The sequence below is a fragment of the Geotrypetes seraphini genome, chromosome 3 (assembly GCF_902459505.1).
Source record: "Geotrypetes seraphini chromosome 3, aGeoSer1.1, whole genome shotgun sequence".
Taxonomy (NCBI): Eukaryota; Metazoa; Chordata; class Amphibia; order Gymnophiona; family Dermophiidae; genus Geotrypetes; species Geotrypetes seraphini.
In genome coordinates this window covers 314276285-314295236 of record NC_047086.1, presented here as the reverse complement: position 1 = coordinate 314295236, position 18952 = coordinate 314276285, and the positions used below count along the sequence as shown (strand labels likewise).

General features: G+C 41.8%; 1 protein-coding gene across 7 annotated transcripts in view; it reads right to left on the bottom strand.

Annotated features, from left to right (window-relative positions):
* The window catches only part of PAK5 (p21 (RAC1) activated kinase 5), a 287465-nt gene extending 276686 nt beyond the window's left edge, over positions 1 to 10779 (bottom strand). For 6 of the 7 annotated variants that reach the window (XM_033938815.1, XM_033938812.1, XM_033938811.1 and 3 more), the window contains exon 1: positions 10511 to 10779. The gene's annotated coding sequence lies outside the window, so the exon portion shown is untranslated. The remainder of the gene's footprint in view (positions 1 to 10510) is intronic. The other variant, XM_033938821.1, reaches the window with a different exon arrangement.
* Positions 10780 to 18952: the final 8173 nt, after the last annotated feature.

The following is an 18952-nucleotide window of genomic DNA, read 5'->3' as shown; positions in this document are numbered from 1 at the left end:
CCTGGGGTGGACCCCCCATGCCCCTGCCTCTTGGTATACCACTGCCACAAGCATGTCCTATGACCACACTACACCACTGCCACACTACACCACTGCCACAAGCATGTTCTATGACCACACTAAATTTGATTCTTCTTAGACCTGGGGAATGGCTCTTTTCATATGCAGATGATGGTTTTCTATTAATTTCCGTGGAACTGAACTGAGAGCATGGCTACCACACTGTCAGACTGTTGAATAAAGTACAAGAATGGTTCGTAAGATACTATCTCAAATTAAACACTGAAAAAAACAAACTATGATTTGAGTGAAACACACTTAATTCCCTCTACTATTGATTTGACAAATGGCACTAGCTTCAACATTCAGAAAAATTATGGGAGACACTCGCTGAGTTTTGAAGACCATGTTTAACAATTTTAGTCCAGAAATCCTTTCTTATGCTGCAAAAGTTAAGAAGGGTTAGATCCTAATTCTTCCAATAACACTAGTACCGTTGACTATACTATCTCTGCTGGACTACTGCAATGCACTACTCTTAGGAATTGCCATAAAACTAATGAAAGAAATCCAGTTGATTCGAAACACTGCAGCAAAACTCAAATATTACAAATTAAGATTTGACCATGTCACACCGCTGCTCATGGAGCTGCACTGGCTACCAATAGAAAAGTGAATGGAATTCAAGCTATGCTACTTAACATTCAAAATGCTATTTGGTGATGCTCCTAAAAGCTTTCCCAGATTTACTGAACTATTAGGTAATTCTGACCGTTTGATTCTATCATTCCCAGTTTTGAACGACATAAAATACAAGATGTCTCATAGAAAATTTAACTTCCAAATTGCAAAAGTGTGGAACTTACTTCCCATCAAAATTTGTGCAACCACTGCTTATACATTGTTTTGCAAACATCTAAAATCATGGTTTTTCAAGAAGTCCCGGTTAGAGACTTAAGAAGACTCATACTTTATAATGATTGTTTATAAAACTTTCCAAGGAGTCCCTATTAGGGTCTTAAGGAGACTCAAACTTTATAACAATGTTTACTCTTTTATAAAATGACAATGTTAGTGTTTATTTGCTGTTTTAAATGTCTTATCTTATACTGCATATAAGATTCAATGTATAATTCTATGTGCTGCTTGTAACCCGCCTAGAGCTCTAATTTGTGAGGATTTGGTAGGATATAAGATTGCACATAACACAACATTAAATCTACATGTAGCTTCCATGTAACAGTTAAAAGTTATCACTATAACTGCTGTTTCTCTCTGTTATTGCCATAATTAATAAAGGATGGTGAACTTAAAAAAAGTGGTATATAAAAATTTAAAATTAAATTAAATCATAACCATGTCCTTAATGTGCCTCTTTGCCCTTCTCCTTTTTGTCAGACAAATTATTTGAGAATCAGTCCTTTGATGCTGATTCTATAAAAGGCAAAAACAAAAACTGTGGATACAGATATTCTGGAGATAATTTATTAAACACTGACATATAAAACCATGAGAATTCAATTAAAAAAGTACAATGATAAAAAAATGCTGTGATAAAAATCCAACCGGACCCAACACGGTCCATGTTTTGGCGAACACGCCTTCCTCAGGGGTCAAATGGTTTGCAACCTCACATATAGAGAATTGGACTGAAAACAGTCTATTGTCTTTAAACATGTGAGCAAAGAGCACCGCAGACAAGCTGAAGTAGCCAAAAAATGCTGAGAAGATTCTATAAAGGGCGCCTATCTTAGGGCCGTTTTTATCATGATGCACTAGAGGTATTTAGCACGAGCCAGCGTAGTAAATTCTACATTGCTCACAGAATTCCTATGAATGATGGAGCCTGCACTAAAAACCTCTAGCAGAGCATGATAAAAAAGGGGCGGGAGAGTAGAGTTAATTGGCAAAATACCCTTAATAGACTTAATTGGAAAAATATTTAATTGGGCGATGGGCACCTATCATATGACAATTAACGCTATGGGCATTTCTATAGGCAAAGCGTGACCTAAGCACTGATAAGCATGATTCTCCAAAAACTCAGGCATCTTTAAAACCCTGGCCTACATTTTAGGCACCCATGTTTTTTCATAGGCCCCTCTAGCTGCAATTCTGTAAACGGCACCCAAAGTATGATTAACACGCAATCAGCACCATTTTTTTAGGCGCAGGATGATTTAGGTGCCGTTTATCAAACTCTTTATGAATGTTATATTTCATAAGAATTGCCATCTGGGACAGACCGAAGGTTCATCAATCCCAGCATCTAGTTTCCAACAGTAGCCAACCCAGGTCCCAAGTATCTAGATAGATCCCAAGTAGTAATATATATATATATATATATATATATATATATATATATATATATATATATATATATATATATATATATATATATATATATATATATATATATATATATATATATATAAGGCCTGTTTTACCACAGATGAATATTGCATTTAGTACTCGACTTTTAACCTGGTTTTGCATATTACTGTAGTGTGGCACAGATCCATTGTCTCAATGTTTCTTCTTTTGAAATCTATTTAATTACATCCCATGAGCAAGATTCATGGCTTTGGAATTACTAGGCCTTCCTCCTTCTCTATGTCTTTGGGAATGAAACAGGCCCACGGCCTCCCAGAGGAGCTCTCAAGTGGTTTGTGAATGTTTTGCAAAGCTTTATTTCACAAGAGCATGCTGGCGTTTCAGTCCACAAATGCCAGTAGAGTTCTCAGTAGCACTGGAAGACTCAGGCTAATTAGATACTACACCATGCTTGCAGACTTACTCGTGCTAGTTATTGATATATTATTAGCCTCTTTTGTTTCCCTGGCATTGTATTCCTCTATTTATTTTATATTGATAGCTTGCTCTGTTAGTTTTTTAATTATTTGCACTTACAGAAGAAAAACGAATTCAAAATCAAAATGTTAAAATAAAATTGTAATGATTACTTCTTTAGATATTTTATTGAATAAGAACCTGCACTAGCGCTGAACTGAGCCCAAGAAAGATTTATCATGTCAGATACATATTCTGCACCCAAGGGAAAGAATATAGCAGTTTTGGAGGCTTCCGGTAAAACGTCAGGCCAGTATAAACAGAACAGAAGAGAATTCAAACAATCCGCTGGAAACCACATTCTTCAGAAAGGTACTTTTCAGAGTTTGGCAGAAACACTTCACAAGTAACTGAAATCATTCTATCAGGTAACTATATACATTTATATTTAATTTGCATTAGCATTCTAGGAAAGGCAGGAATGCGTTCAATGTTGGCTTCCTATCAACAGCTGTTTATGAAAATCAATGACCAAGCAGTACATAATTGCATACCGATGATTGCTAGATAATTAAATGTATATTTAGTCATTGGATCTTTTCCACAACAGTGCAATATACTTACAGCGTTAATGGATATATAGATAAGTACCCGAATGAACAATGAAGTCATTATTATTATGGACCCATAAGCCCAACTAAGGGCTCCTTTTACTAAGGTGCGCTAGCGTTTTTAGCACGCGCTGAAGATTAGCGCACGCAAACCACGTGCTAAACGAAAAATACTAACACAAGCTCTATAGAGGCATTAGCGTCTAGCGCGTGCAGCATTGTAACGTGCGCTAAAACCGCTAGCGCACCTTAGTAAAAGAGCCCTAAGTGAAGGGTTTCCAAAGACAAACATGAAATAAATTTCCATTTGAAACTCAGCTTGTAGACTTGTGAAGATTTTGATAACTCATTATGGGCTCCTTTTACAAAGACCAAACCGAGGGGAGAAGAGAACTTGCCTAAATATGTGGCAGACAACAATTAAGAAAAGGCAAGCGAGATGTCTATATCAACCAACATTTCTTCTCATGGAAACCAAATTAATCTGTGATCCTAGTTGGGATCTTAGTTATAAAGATCTGTTTCCAAGTAATCAAAATGGGACTTTTTGTGGCTATTTTAGTTTGGTTTCCATGAGAATAACTGTTGGTTGATATAGACATCTCGCTTGCCTTTTCTTTGTTGTCATTGTCGTCTGCTCCTTTTATAAAGCCACGTTAGGCTTTGTTATCATTGGTTGTGGCAGTATTAACTCCGACATTCATAGAATTCCTAAGAGCGTCGAAGCTAATACCGCCATGGCCAGCGGGAAAAAAAAGCCCAACGCAGCTTCATAAAAGGAGCCCTATATATATCACTCTTAGGAGCCCTGCGGTAAGCACTAATGCAGGTTAAAAAGGCACTACCACAGGATACGCTTAGGTGTCCCATGGTAGTTTGGGGATCAGTGTGTGCTTCCCATGTGCTAAAAATAATTTTATTAATTGTTTAGGGGCGGAGAGTAGGCATGCCTATCGCTAATCGGTCAGCAGAGCTGCATTGCCACTTGGTAACCAACTAGCACGTGGTTAGCTAAACTGTACCATCTGAAACTGAGCACCATCATTGTGAAGGTGCACAAAAATTACAAGAACCTTTGGTGTCCCACTGTGTGGAGAAAAATCATTCCTTTCAGTCATTTTATTGTATAGTTCTGGAACAACTGATAAGCACTGAGGGCTCCTTTTACTAAGGTGTGCTTGCGTTTTTAGCGCACGCACCGGATTAGCGCATGCTACACGAAAAACTGCCACCTGCTCAAGAGGATTTTAGCGCATTTTAGCGGCATTTTAGCACGCACTATTCCATGCGTTAAGGCCCTAATGTGTCTTTGTAAAAGGAGCCCTGAATCTCGGGGTGAAATTAGACGAATGCTGCATCAGAGAGAACAATGACGGGTGTTCAGATTACAATCAGTAGTACCAAATGGATTGAACATTGCTATTGAACGGAAAGCGTTTCTGTAAGTTGATTGGTTTAGAGTTTGACATCATGCTAGTTATCTTTTAAATCTTGATGCTTCCATTTTTCACAGCCATTTTGGATACTGACACATGGAAGATTGAGAGCATCTACTGTAGATCCCCTGAGACAGCAAAGTGAAAAAAGGAGTGGATTTGTGATATGTTAACGTCTTCAAGCAACATGAAACAGTAGTTTTTGAGCAGATAAATGATTTACATTTTTATATATATATCTTCATGGAAGTATAAACTTAGGGCTCCTTTTACTAAGTGGCGCGGTACGCTTCTAGAATAACGCCAGCTCAATGCTGGCGTCAAGGTGTAGCACACGCAGCAATTTAGCGCACACTATTCCGCGTGTTTAAGGCCCCAACGCATCTTAGTAAAAGGAGCCCTTATTTGGCTTCTATAAATTTCATTTGGATATGCTCCTAGGTTTCACAGATTTTTTAATACAATGTTTGACATATATAAATGTTTTAAATAAATATATGAAATATGTTTTTTTATTTTTGGACTATATAGTGGAGTTTTTTTGATCTTTGATTATTGTGAGCTGACTGGTACATTGTTTGCAGTAAGTCAGCTGATTTTTTTTTTTTTTTTTTTTAACTGAGGTCTTTTTTTCTCCATAATTTTTCTCATTGTTGTAGAATTAAGGTGGCAATTGTGATATGAAATTGTGATATTTATTCCTTTGCCTACCTTCCTACATAATTAATATAGATATATTCTGAGGTAATTGAAATCATCCATTATTATACTGTTGTCCAACTTGGAAGCATTCCTAATTTCTGTAAACATTGCTTCATCCGTCTGTTCATTCTGTCATGGTGGACAGTAGTACAGCCCTACCAGAATACTCCTTCCCTACACATATGGAATTTCAATTAATTTAATACATCTTATCCTTCTGTCAGATTCACGATTTGCTACTCTGTGGTTAAAGTTAACTTTCTAGATATTATAGTTTCTATCAATAATGGCTATATACAAATATCTATATATTAAGAATCAAACTATATATTAAGAATGCACAATTCTAGCTTCCTCACTTCACTTACCAAAAAAAAATCCATTATAAACAACAAATCCACATGATACTACCATAAATGTTCTAAGGCAAGAGACAGAGATAAACACTTCAAAATCCTGACTAAATCCTTCAAATAGAAAGAGTACAAACCCCAAATGATTTTGAGGAAGATTACCTTTTCAAACAATCTGAGAAAATTTGCTATGGTAGAAAGAAAAGAAAATCTCAGAGAGAATCTCTTGTAGTAACATACTCTCCAGAGCTAGAAATAAATTAAATTTAAAAAAAAAATCATAAAAGATCTACAGCCACTACTCCAGAAGTGTGAATTACTAAAGAGATTACTCCAGCTCCACCAATACTGGGCTTCCAACAACCACTAATTCTGAAACAAAAATTAGTGAAAAGCAAACTTCCCCAATAGAAACTGAAAATAAAACATATTCTATGATATACTGCTTTCCTCGGGCTTCTCCTCAAATGTTATATATGCCATTCAATGCAGATAATGTGAAGAAGGGTGTTGTACTGGGGAGATGGACCAGATGATAAAGACAAGAATCAACTCGCAGAGACCCACACTAAACACCACAAAGCATGCAAAGATGACACTTCTGTGGGAGAGCATGTTTCAGAACCGCATTAACTATCTTACCATACCTTTTACTAAGCCACATCAGAGTAGCGTCAGAGCATTTAGCGCTCTGGGCCATGGTAGAAACTTCTACCATGACTTAGTAAAAGAGGGCCTTAGAAAACTAAGCAGTAACTTTAAAACCAGGAACCAAAGACCTTTGAAGTTAAGCTGATGAAATATTTTGACACCCACATGACAGGACTTAACAAGAATTTGGGTTTCCTATACTGTTTTGTCACCATCTGATTACCCAACCACCCTATCACTATCACCCCTGCATCTACCTTTCTCTCAAGCCTGTCATTGGAATACTTTTCATATTTTTCTTAATGTTTATTCTGATGTCTTGTTTTTTGTTCATTCTTCATCTGCTTTTGAAAGCTTGTCAAAAATATATTAAGCTAGTTCAATAAAAATGGTATCACTTTATTTGCCTCTCCATTTTTTTTGTTGCATTTCCGTTTATCTTTAAAACGAAATAACACTGCAACCACACTTCTTTATCTAAAGTGACATTTTGTAATAACAGAACAATCGAGTCAAATCAAAGGCATTAATTATTAATACATGCTCTGATCTGGTGAGATTATTGGTGCTCTAACAGGAACAATGCAGCTCTGTGACGTCACTAATACTTCAGCTGGTCGACATGCAGGAAATATATTGAATATTAGGGACCTGAAGCATTAAAAATGGTCAGAATATGTACGTTAAAAATTATTATCGGGGCGTACGAGGACTTTCTACGTTCTGCCATTGCAGGGCACTGTAATTAACCAGAACTGTATGACAGTAATTAGTCCTCTATCATAGCAACACCCATTGCACCTTCAGAATTCGGCATTGTGTTGTGGCATCTGGTTTGCATGATATATTTGGAATATAATGCAATATTTAAGTATTTATATATCACTGACAGCCTCACGTGGTTTACATTCAGGTACTCAAGCATTTTTCCCTATCTGTCCCAGTGGGCTCACACTCTATCTAATATACCTGGGGCAATGGGGGATTAAGTGACTTGCCCAGGGTCACAAGGCGCAGCATAGGATTTGAACCCACAACCTCAGGGTGCTCCAACCACTCCCACACACTCCCCACAATACTATAGAAAATACCTATTGATGTTATTCAGTGTTAGACTCTATCCAATGCACGGTAGTACTCAGTTTGTTAAAGTGTGGCTTGTTTGGGCTTTTTTAACTGTGTGTAAGAAACCACTTTTCAATCTCAGTATGTACCCAGTTGTAAACCCACTTTAAAAAGCTGTATGTAACGTGGAAGAGCTGAAAATTATAAATGGTATAATGGGAACAAATTGTCAACATCATAAGAAAAGACTTATTTGCTGATTAGACCCTTATAACAGATAGTACATGCAACAGTCTTAGTGTACTCCTAGGGATTCTTATGAATACATTTTCATATTTTAAGAGATCACCTGTCAGTCTGGAACTAAGAGATTCTATTCAGCAGCTTTCCGCAAGTGTAATGTAGGGCCAATAAATACATCATGTTTCATATACCCTCACTCAGTCAGAAAAATGCCTATCAGCTTGAGTCTGCAATTTAAGCCCTGAGCATTATGTAACAAACCATTCTATCTCCCTTATGTCTGTGACAAATGTATTTTGCGATGCATAAGCTGTGGCAGCATTTTATGGCCTCATTCTGTGAAAATGCTGCAGTGTTGCCTTCCCAACTGTGCTGTGTCATTTATTGCAGTCATTAGGAACACTGCTAACTGCAGAGTGTTTTCTAATGAACAGTATTTCCATTGTCACCTGTTAAGCAAACAGTAGGGAGAAAAGAATTTCTAATAAATGATACATGTACCAATATTAGGTTAAATTGAGTACTGCTTGACTATTAATTGCACTCCTTGAAATAGTTCAAGTTCAACTATTTCATGTGAAAACTGAATAAAATCAGCTCTGATTATCCTAGTACAATGGTATTCACTGCTAGTCCTCAAGGACCACCAACAGGCTAGTTTTTCAGGATATCCATTATGAATGTGCATGAGAGAGATTTGCATACAGGTGAGGTAATAGGTAAGCAAATCTATCTCGTGCATATTCATGAACACCTCTCTGTATGAAAAGGTAAGTGCTGAATATTGCACTTAATCGGTAATGCTGAAGTCTGAACATGGATTAGCACTGAATTTCAGGATATAACATCAGTGGCGGTCAGCAAAACACTGATCACCACCACCTGAATATCATGGCCATCCAATTTACTATTCGCTCTAGTCTTACCTCTATGCAATTTATGAATTTTATAGTACCTGTTAAATCTAATGGACTCCAGACCAGAGGCATAGCTGGGGGAGGGGGTGCAAAGAGAGGGGGTGCTCTCCCAAAGAGATTTTGAATGAAAGAGCATCTGTGTTGATTGGGCCTACAGTCTTGCACTGGTGCCTGTTGTACAAAAGGTCTGCTCCTCTCGACGTCAAAACCTGGCTACGCTTCTGTCCAGATCTCAATATATTGCAGAGAGATGGATAGGAACATGTTACTGGAGAATCATGGTTTTCATCCAAGATACCTGAAGAGCAGGCATCCCTATAGCACAGTTTGTGAGACTGAGATGCTTATGCACTTCAAGGGAGGCGTTTCAGGCAATAGCAATACAAATGCAGTAGAAATTTTGAAATCAAGGACATACTAGAAAAGTGATTAGGCAAGCTTTTAAGCAAGCCGACTTAAACAGTCATTGAGAATTGTTACTTACTCCTGCTGGAGGTGCCAATGTGAGTAATAAGATTATGCTACTTTTCAACAGCTGACCTGACCTGGATATCGGCAAGTGAGAAACCTGAAGCAAATTTTGACCAGATCTTGGCAGATATGCGAGTAAGTGCTAGGTGTACCTAAATTGCTTAGCACACAACTGTCAGAGGGTGTAAATATGGGCAAAGCACAGGCATACTGTGGACATGTAAGACATGACAGAATACTGTCAGTTATGCATGTTGCATAGTAGACTTAAGTGTGCCCACTTAAGCCAGCCATTGCACGTTCATGTGGGTGCATATTGCGACACCAGCTGAAACTCAGGGTTCAAAACATGTGATGGTGGAGCAGTTTCCACCATCACATTTCCCAATAGTTCAGTAATCGTTAGGAAAAAAAAACCACTCTGGAACGCGTTGCCAGAGGATATGGTAAGAGAGGATAGCGTAGCTGGTTTTAAGAAAGGTTTGGACAAGTTCCTGGAGGAAAAGTGCATAGTCTGTTATTGAGAAAGACATGGGGGAAACCACTGCTTGCCCTGTATCAGTAGCATGGAATATTGCTATTCCTTGTGTTTTGACCAGGCACTAGTGACCTGGATTGATCACCATGAGAATGGGCTACTGGGCTTGATGGACCATTGGTCTGACCCAGTAAGACTATTCTTATGTTCTTATGTAACACAATTTTTAGCATGGCCTTGGGGAAAAAACAGTTCTTTTATTTTACTCCAGGATCACAGTCTTTATACTTAATGCAGCGCTCAGGTTTCTAACCCTAGGCTGAGTTCCAATCTGCCACTCACTAAGGCAAAACATCAAAATACAAAAACTATTCATTCCTGGGAGTTCAGTCCAGGTCTTATGCATGGAGAAAAAAACAACAACAATCCAACAAAACATAATCTCTTCTTAGTTCCAAATAGTCCCAAATCCTCTCTCTTAGGAATGTGGGCTATTCGCCTGAACCAGGCTTCTTCTCTGTACACACTATCATTCCTTATCTTTCTATAGCTTTTCTCTTCGCTCAGCCTTCCTAAAGAGCTATGGCACTGCAGACTGCACAGCACCATGGAGGGGGAAGAGTGAGTAATAAACCCTGATTACGGTACTTCCTCCCAAACTGAAAAGTTTCAGTTGCTACACCCTTTCTTCTCCCAGAGTCCTTAGACAGGCTAAAACAAACTGTTTACAAAAGAAAAACAAGCTGGTTCCCACAGCTGTGCTTCAGGCTTTAACTCTATTCCCTTTTCTGACCTGTTTCCCCCCAAAATGTCCATGGGCACCTCGACTTCCAGGTTGGCTGGAGCACTGCTTTGTCACTCCATTTCTGTTTTGGCAGGGGAAACCTCTTCAGCAAGTCTCTGTACAATCTTCCTCAGCTTCAGGCATTTCCATGTCTGGATTCCCTGTTGCTCTTCTCTTTGTCCTCCCTCTGGAAGCACCTAACCGGGTTTTTATGGTTCCCTCTCAGTGTAGCACATGAAACCTGCTGGTGTTCCTTCCACCTGCTTGTTTCTTTGGGCAAAAGTGTGTCTCTCTTTTCTCTCCCCCTGGAAACCTCTATCAAGGGAACTGCTTGAATCCGATGTTCCTTATTTCTATTCTCCCCCTTCTTCCCTTTATAGTTCCTGGGAGAATTAAGGTCATTGTGGCCAGCAATATAGGTTACAGGATGGGCATTATTTAGAAACTAGTGTTTAAGCCCGTTACATTAACGGGTGCTAGAGTAGATGTCTGTCTGTCTTTCTTTTTTTCTGTCTCTCTCCCTGCCCCGTCTATCTTTTTTTTTTTTCTTTCTTTCTTTCTTTCTCTCTCTCCCTGCCCCATCTATCTTTTTTCTTTATTTCTTTCTCTCTCCCTGCCCCGTCTATCTTTTTTCTTTCTTTCATTTTCTCTCTCCCACTGTCTTTCTTTCTTTCTGTCTCTCTCCCTGCCCAGACTCTCGCTGAAGCCGCTTTCCAGCTGTGCCAGCTAAGGGATCCCTTGCCCTTTCCTCAATCCAGCTGTGGCCAGCTGCCCGCAAACACCTGCCCAGCTACACAAAGGGCAAATGCATCCTGTCTCCCCTCCGAACCCCATTCACTCACCCTTGGTGCTGGATCGCTGCCTGATGTCAAACCCCGTTACATTAACGGGTGCTAGAATAAATGTCTGTCTTTCTTTCTTTTTCTCTCCTCCTGCCCTATCTATCTTTTTTTTCTTTCTTTCTTTCTCTCTCTCTCCCTGCCCAGATCCTCACTGAAGCTGCCTTCCAGATGTGCCAGCTAAGGGATCCCATGCCCTTTCCTCAATCCAGCTATGGTTGCACTTTCCAGTGGCTATCCCATGTCTCTCTCCTCACCAACCCAGGCCCCAACCCAGTAGCAACGGCTCCAGTGGCTATCCCATGTCTCTCTCCTCACCAACCCAGTAGCAGCAGCTCCAGTGGCTATCCCATGTCTCTCTCCTCACCAATCCAGGCCCCAACCCAGTAGCAGCGGCTCCAGTTGCTATCCCATGTCTCTCTCCTCACCAACCCAGTAGCAGCGTCAGCAATACTGACTCGCCAACCCCCATTCCTTACCCAAAGCAGCAGTGGCAGCGTTGTAAACAGGCTGTTCGCGGCCAGCCCCAACAGGGCATTTCTTCTACCGCATCCGAAGTGATGCGGCAGAGGAAAGGCCCTGAAGGGCTTGCCACGAACAGCCTGTTTACAACACTGCCACTGCTGCTTTGGGTAAGGAATGGGGGGTTGACTGGTCAGGACTGCTGCCACTGCGCTGACGCTTCCCTAGTCAGCGGTTCCTCCCTGCTTGGCGGCTTCCTGTACAGAGTCAGCGCCGTGGTGTTTTCCACTTCAAACTCTGCCTCCGCATGTGCAGTAAAAGGAGCCAGAAAACCGCTGCACACAAAATGCCACAGGCTCCTTCTACTGCGCCTGCGGGGCCACGGAGCTACGGATCACGGATCACGGAGGCAGGAGTGCGCATGCAAGCTTAGGGTTTTATTATTAGTGATGTCTGGGTCTCAGGCTCGTTTATACTACCTTGCCTGTGCAATATACCGTTACTAATGCAGCTTTGCACTACTATTCTATAAAAGCTTAGGCATGTCCTTAGCGGTTATACAATTGGCACTAAGCATACCCCTTTGTGGCACCTAAAATGAGGCGCCTTATAAAAAATTACTAGACCCCAAACTATATTTCAAATAATACAAAAATTATAAATATATGCAAAAAAAAAAAAAAAACAAAGAAAGGAAAAACTGTGCTCAAAGTTGCCAAAGGTCAAAACTCCAGTCTTCATTATTGCAGACAGAAAAAAGACCTTCCCTAAAGACTCGTAACACAAAAATATGAGTAGCAATCTATTTACTCAAAATTTCCAGTCAGGTTTTCAGGATATCACTAATGAATATGCATGGGGCAGATTTGCATGCCTGTCACCTCCATTATATGCAAATATCTCTCATGCATATTCATTAGGGCTATCCCAAAAAAACAATCGGCTGGTGGTCCTCCAGGACAAGGTTGGAAACCACTGGTTTAGACCATTTGGATAAACTGTGTTCCATTGGTAAATGCAACGTTCTGTTTTCAAAGGCACCCATACTAGGTGAAGTGTTTCTAAACTTCAAAGCACAAATCCAAAATACAATAGTACGAGCCTCAGGCCGGTAGAGCATCTTCCTTATTTCCAACTACAGAATAGATCATTTGTCATATGTCGTATATCAAGTGGCAGCAACATTAAATCAAATAAATAACCTGCACTGTTATAAATAATATAGGGCTCCTTTTACTAAGGTGCGCTAGAGATTTTAGCGCACGCTGCATTGCAGCACATGCTAACCCCGCGCTACGCCTCAAAAACTACGCCAGCTCAATGGTGGCATTAGCGTCTGGACACCATTAGTGTCTAGTAAAAGGAGCCCATAATTGTTCAGACCTTGGATGATACACAACCACTGTTTCCCAAGCATACCTTACAGCAGGGATCTCAAAGTCCCTCCTTGAGGGCCGCAATCCAGTCGGGTTTTCAGGATTTCCCCAATGAATATGCATGAGATCTATGTGCATGCATTGCTTTCAATGCATATTCATTGGGGAAATCCTGAAAACCCAACTGGATTGCGGCCCTCGAGGAGGGACTTTGAGATCCCTGTCTTATAGTAAACACAGTGACCATATCTCCAATAGCCATGCCAGTTATTGGTGGGAATCATGTGCATAGCTGCTACTAGTCTATATATTGGGCACATTAGTGACACATAACTTTAGGCACCGTCTTTTAGAATTTCCTTTCACACATATATTTTTACACCATCTCTGGTATGGGAATTTTGTTTCTGTTAGCATTTCACAGTCTATTTCTTCATCCTGGTTAGGTGTGTGAGAGTATATCCCAATTGCTATACTTGTCCCCGTCATACATGGAACTTCAAACCATAACAATCCCAAAGTGCTGTGTGTGTATTTGTGTGTTTGTAGAAATCTTTTCCCTCCTTGATTATATACTGGTCTTAACATTTAGCATCACCCTTCCACAGATTGTCTGCCCTGTCATTTTCTTATCATATACCTAATAGATCTCTGAAATACTTTATTGGGGATAATTTTTTTTTAAGGGAACTTTGGCATTTCAAGGTCTTTTGCACATGCAAAAGGACTTTATAAAATGACCCCCAGGGTTATATATGTAAAAGTACACACAGTCCAATGGCAGCTCTAGTATCCTCTCTCTTGTAGGTCCAGCATCTCTCTAGCCCCCACCCCACAGTGGTCCTAGTTCTGTAAACTTTAACACATACTGTAGCCGGCAGCCTCAAGGCAAGGTGTCTTGGGCCACCGGTACAAGAAAAAATCATTTTTGTGAGCCGCTGCGGGCAGCACAAGGAAAATAATATGGCGTTAAGCAAAGGACACCACCACACCAGGTAAGTTCTATTCAGAATAACTTCAGCTTTAATTCTTCAAGTAAAAATAAAGGTCAAACTTTGTCAGGATAATTCTATTTATAAGTCAAACTCACTGTCCATAAGGCAAATTAAATAAGTTGCCAAAGTTCATAAACTCAAAGTCCATCAGCATTTAATAAAAAGAAAAAAACTCAAAATACACACTCTTCAGAGTTATCTTAATTCCAAAAATGAGTCAGTGTAATTTCCCTGGCTCCCCAGCATCTGAGTGCTGGCCAGACAGAGTGCACCGTGTGGTGTTAAACCGCCATGCAAAATTGGCCCTCTATCCCACCACAATGACACGGGACTAACCCCTCTGTCTGGGACTGGGAACAGTTTACTTTCCCCTCCAGAAAAAGATACAAAACTTCCCAAAAAGAAAAACAAGTTTCAGCAATACAGTCCTTCATAAAGTTCAAAAGATTATCTCTTCTGTTCTTCAGCTGGCTTTAAAATAGCCAACACAGTCAAGCAAACAACAAAACAAACTTTCAAAAAAAAATATGCAAAGATCAGTCACTTGCCTTTCACACAGCAAGTGAAAAGAGGAAAAGAGGAGGCTCAGGGGAGATATGATAGAGACCTTCAAGATCATGAGGGGCATAGAGAGGGTGGATAGGGACAGATTCTTCAGACTGAAGGGGACAACAGGTACGAGGGGGCATTCGGAGAAACTGAAGGGAGATAGGTTCAGAACAAACGCAAGGAAGTTTTTTTTCACCCAAAGGGTCGTGGACACTTGGAATGCGCTACCGGAGGAAGTGATCAGGCAGAATACGGTACAGGGATTCAAACAGGGATTGGACGGATTCCTGAAGGATAAAGGGATCATGGGATACTGAGGGAGGAGCTGGGATGTAACACAAGTATAGAAAACTAACCAGGTAATGAGTATAGAAACCAAACCAGGTCGTGCATGTGCAAGACCGGAGGGTTAGGACCTCGATAGGAAGACAGGACTTAAATGAGAAACCAAGGTGGCAAGGGAGCCCCTTCTGGTGATACAGACAGGTCGTGACCTGTTTGGGCCGCCGCGGGAGCGGACTGCTGGGCGGGATGGACCTGTGGTCTGACCTGGCAGAGGCACTGCTTATGTTCTTATGTTCTTATGTTCCATAACTTCCCCAGGCAATTCAACAATGGATTCCACTTCCATATCCTGGGTCTCTTCCAGTAGCTTAGGAGACATGTCCTCTCCAGCCTCTGTCAGCTCCATGGCTTCTGGAGTTTGGCAAGCATTCAGAGTAGAGAATGACACGGTGGCGGTTTACCCGCAGCCACCGCATTTTAGCCGCGGGTCACCCGCCGAAAACAGGGAAGAAAACTAGCAGTCGCTGCGGTGACGGGGACAAGGCCATTCACCGCCCGCGGGGCGGTGAATGGTCTTGTCCCCGCAGTGAGGCATGAAGGATCGCGCGGTCCCCGCAGCTCACACCCGCCTGCCCAATCGATTCTAGTGTTTAGCCAGCTCTCTCCCTTCTCCTCACCTTAGTTTGTAGATTTTCTTTTTCGGCGACCCGCACGCTATCAGAGAGCCGTGCACCCGCTGCTGCTTTTCGATCTTCTGCTCTGACGCAACCGGAAACAGGAAGTTGCAGCAGAGCAGAAGATTGAACACTGAGCAGCCGCGCGTGCGCGGCTCTTTGGGAAAGCGTGCAGGTCGCCGAAAAAGAAAACCTATAAACTAAGGTGAGGAGAAGGGAGAGAGCTGGCTAAACACTAGGATCGATTGGGCAGGCAGGTAGTGGCTGCGGGGACCGTGCGATCGCTAGTGTTCCCGGCTCAAATTGGAAGGAGGGAGTGAAAGGGAAAAGGATTCTGGGCCAAGGGGATGAAGTCGGAAAGAAAAACCCACAGCAGGAAAGAAAGGGAAGGACTGGCAGGTGAGCCAGATGCTAGAAGCAGAGGGGGGGGAAGAAAGAGGGAAAAAAAGCTAGATGGGGTTGAAAAGAAGAGACACACTGGTATGGAAGAGGAAGATAGGGGAAATCTGGACACAGGAAGGTAACAAAAAGAGGGGAAATTATGTGCATGGGGCATAGGGACAGAGACATAAAGGGGACATGCCATGGGGATGGTATATGGACACAGGGGGGGCAATGACAGATACATAGGGGAGATATTAGAAATGGAGAAAATAGGAGCACAGAAGCGAGATGATTTGTGGGGATGGGACAGGGACCGAGCTTGCAGGCTCCAGTGGCTTGCACAAATTACATTGTAACGTGCCATGAAAATAAGAGGAAGGAAGGTAGATAGGCCACGCGAGAGGAGCTGAAGGGTAGTAGAAAGGAACAGATAGTAAAGGAGGGAGGGAAGGGTGATGGTGGAAAGGAATAGAACAGATATTGAAGGAGGGTGGAGAGGAACAGACCCCCAAGGGAAATGTGGAAGACAGAGTGGGAAGAAGACAGATGCCAGACTATGCGGGAGCGGAGGGAAGAAGATGGGTGCTAGACCAATTGGGGGGGGGGGGTTAAGGGAGAGGCACAGTAACAGCAAATGGAAGACGCAGAGAGAAGACACACAGTGGATGGAAGGAATTCAATGAGAAGATGTGGAAAGCAGAAACTAGACAACAAAGGTAGAAAAAAAAAAAATTATATTTATTTATTTATTTTTTGCTTTAGGATAAAATAGTACAGTGGTGCCTCACACAACGAACTTAATTCGTTCCAGGAGCAAGTTTGTTATGCGAAAAGTTCGTTATGTGAAACGCATTTTCCCATAACAATACATGTTAAAAAAAATAATTCGTTCTGCAGCATAAAATATGCTAAGATGACATAAAAAAAGATAAATTTGTCAAAATGGTGAAAATGGTGGTCTTGCTGAGGCCAAACTCTTTGACGAGGTCACACTGTTTTACCCCACATTCACTCCTTCTAATTATTTCCCGTTTCATTTCAACAGAAATCACCTTCCTGCTTTTTTTAGAAGCCATGATATATAAAAAATATTGAGTTTATCTTAAAAGGACGACTGTATACAGTGAGAGAGGGCAGTTAAGCGCAGTGACTAACGACTGCCTGCAGTGCCTGCGCGGAAGGATGCAATACATCGGCAGCTCGGGCGACTTCGTTGTGTGAAACGAAGTTCGTTGTGTGAAGTTCGTTGTGTGAAACGAAGTTCGTTGTGTGAATCAAGACATGAAGTTCGTTGTGTGCAGCGTTCGTTGTGCGAGGCGTTCGTTATGCGAGGCACCACTGTATATTAGTTGTGTTGATAAAAATTTATAAACAAAGCCCTGCCAGCTGAACATCTCTTTCTCTAGTTCAGCAGCAGGAACTTTGATTTATAAGAAAGGAATAAGCTAAATATTACAGTACTAAGGCTTATATGGATGCAGCGGGGACGGTGACGGGGCGGTGAATGGGATGGCAGTGGCGGTGACGGGGCGGTGAAAGGGATGGCGGTGACGGGGCGGTGAAAGGGATGGCGGTGACGGGGCGGTGCAGAGGATGGTGGGCCGGTGACGGGGCGGTGACGGGGACAGATTTTTTCCCCGTGTCATTCTCTAATTCAGAGCCCTCAGCCCTGAGCGCTGGAACCTGTCCCCTTCCAGTCTCTGCTGCTTCTCCCTCTCAAGGTATTGAGACTTCAAGTTAAGCAGTCTGCAGCCCTGCCCCCAAACCTTCAGCAGGAAATGATTCCTTGTTAATTACCCTAGGCTTGTGTGGGGGATGGGAATCCTGCAGTACTTCCCTCCTGCTCCCTCTACAGGTCACAGCCGGAAACTCATCCTCTGACTGCAATTAGATTTTAAATGTAGGGGAATGTGTGTAGCCTAAATCTGACTGGTGCACTGCTCTTGGGCCATTCCTAGCAGGCACAGTCTGCTTACCACATACCCCTCCCCTTAACTGACTGCTAGGGATGGACCTAGGCCTCTCCGGGTCTTTTTCCCCAATACAGGATAAAGCGTCAGCAAACATGTATTAACGTTTCCTATTCCTGTAGTCTTTCTTTTCCAAAGGAGGACTTGGCTCAGTAGTGTGAAAACCCCCATTACGTTGTATCTCTAGGGCCTGGGCAAGCTCCTCCGGATCAGTTAACAGAATGAACCCTTCTTCTAAGGAGTTTATTCTGGTACCAAAACTTGAGATAAGCTCACTCATCTTTTTAAGATCTTCACCTCCTATCTGTTTTACTTGTGTTTGGACTTTTTTAACTTCCTCACACACTTGGCTAACTGCGCAAGCAATGTCTTGTATCCCTGAGGTAGGATCTGGCTGTTCTACTACATGGCATTCACCATGCTCAATTTGTTTTTTTATATCCTGAGTATTCTCTTTTAGAGATTGCAGATCTTCTTGACATTGTTGGAAGTTCTCCTCCAGAGTAGACCTTAATAATCGGTCCTGGAGTAAAAGAGCCTGCTGTAATTTATCACCCAGACTCCCCTCCACCTCCTGGACGGCCTGTTGCCATTGTTGTTTGTGGCCCTCTTGACCCTGAGCTAATTCTCGCTGCAGTCTACAGAATTGTTGTTCCACAGCCTTTTCTATAACTGACAGGGAGTCTTGGTCAGACTGGGAAATCGTTGGGCCTAGAGATACTACGTAATGGGGGTTTTCACACTACTGAGTCAAGTCCTCCTTTGGAAAGGAAAGACTACAGGAATAGGAAACGTTAATACATGTTTGCTGACGCTTTATCCCGTATTGGGGAAAAAGACCCGGAGAGGCCTAGGTCCATCCCTAGCAGTCAGTTAAGGGGAGGGGTATGTGGTAAGCAGACTGTGCCTGCTAGGAA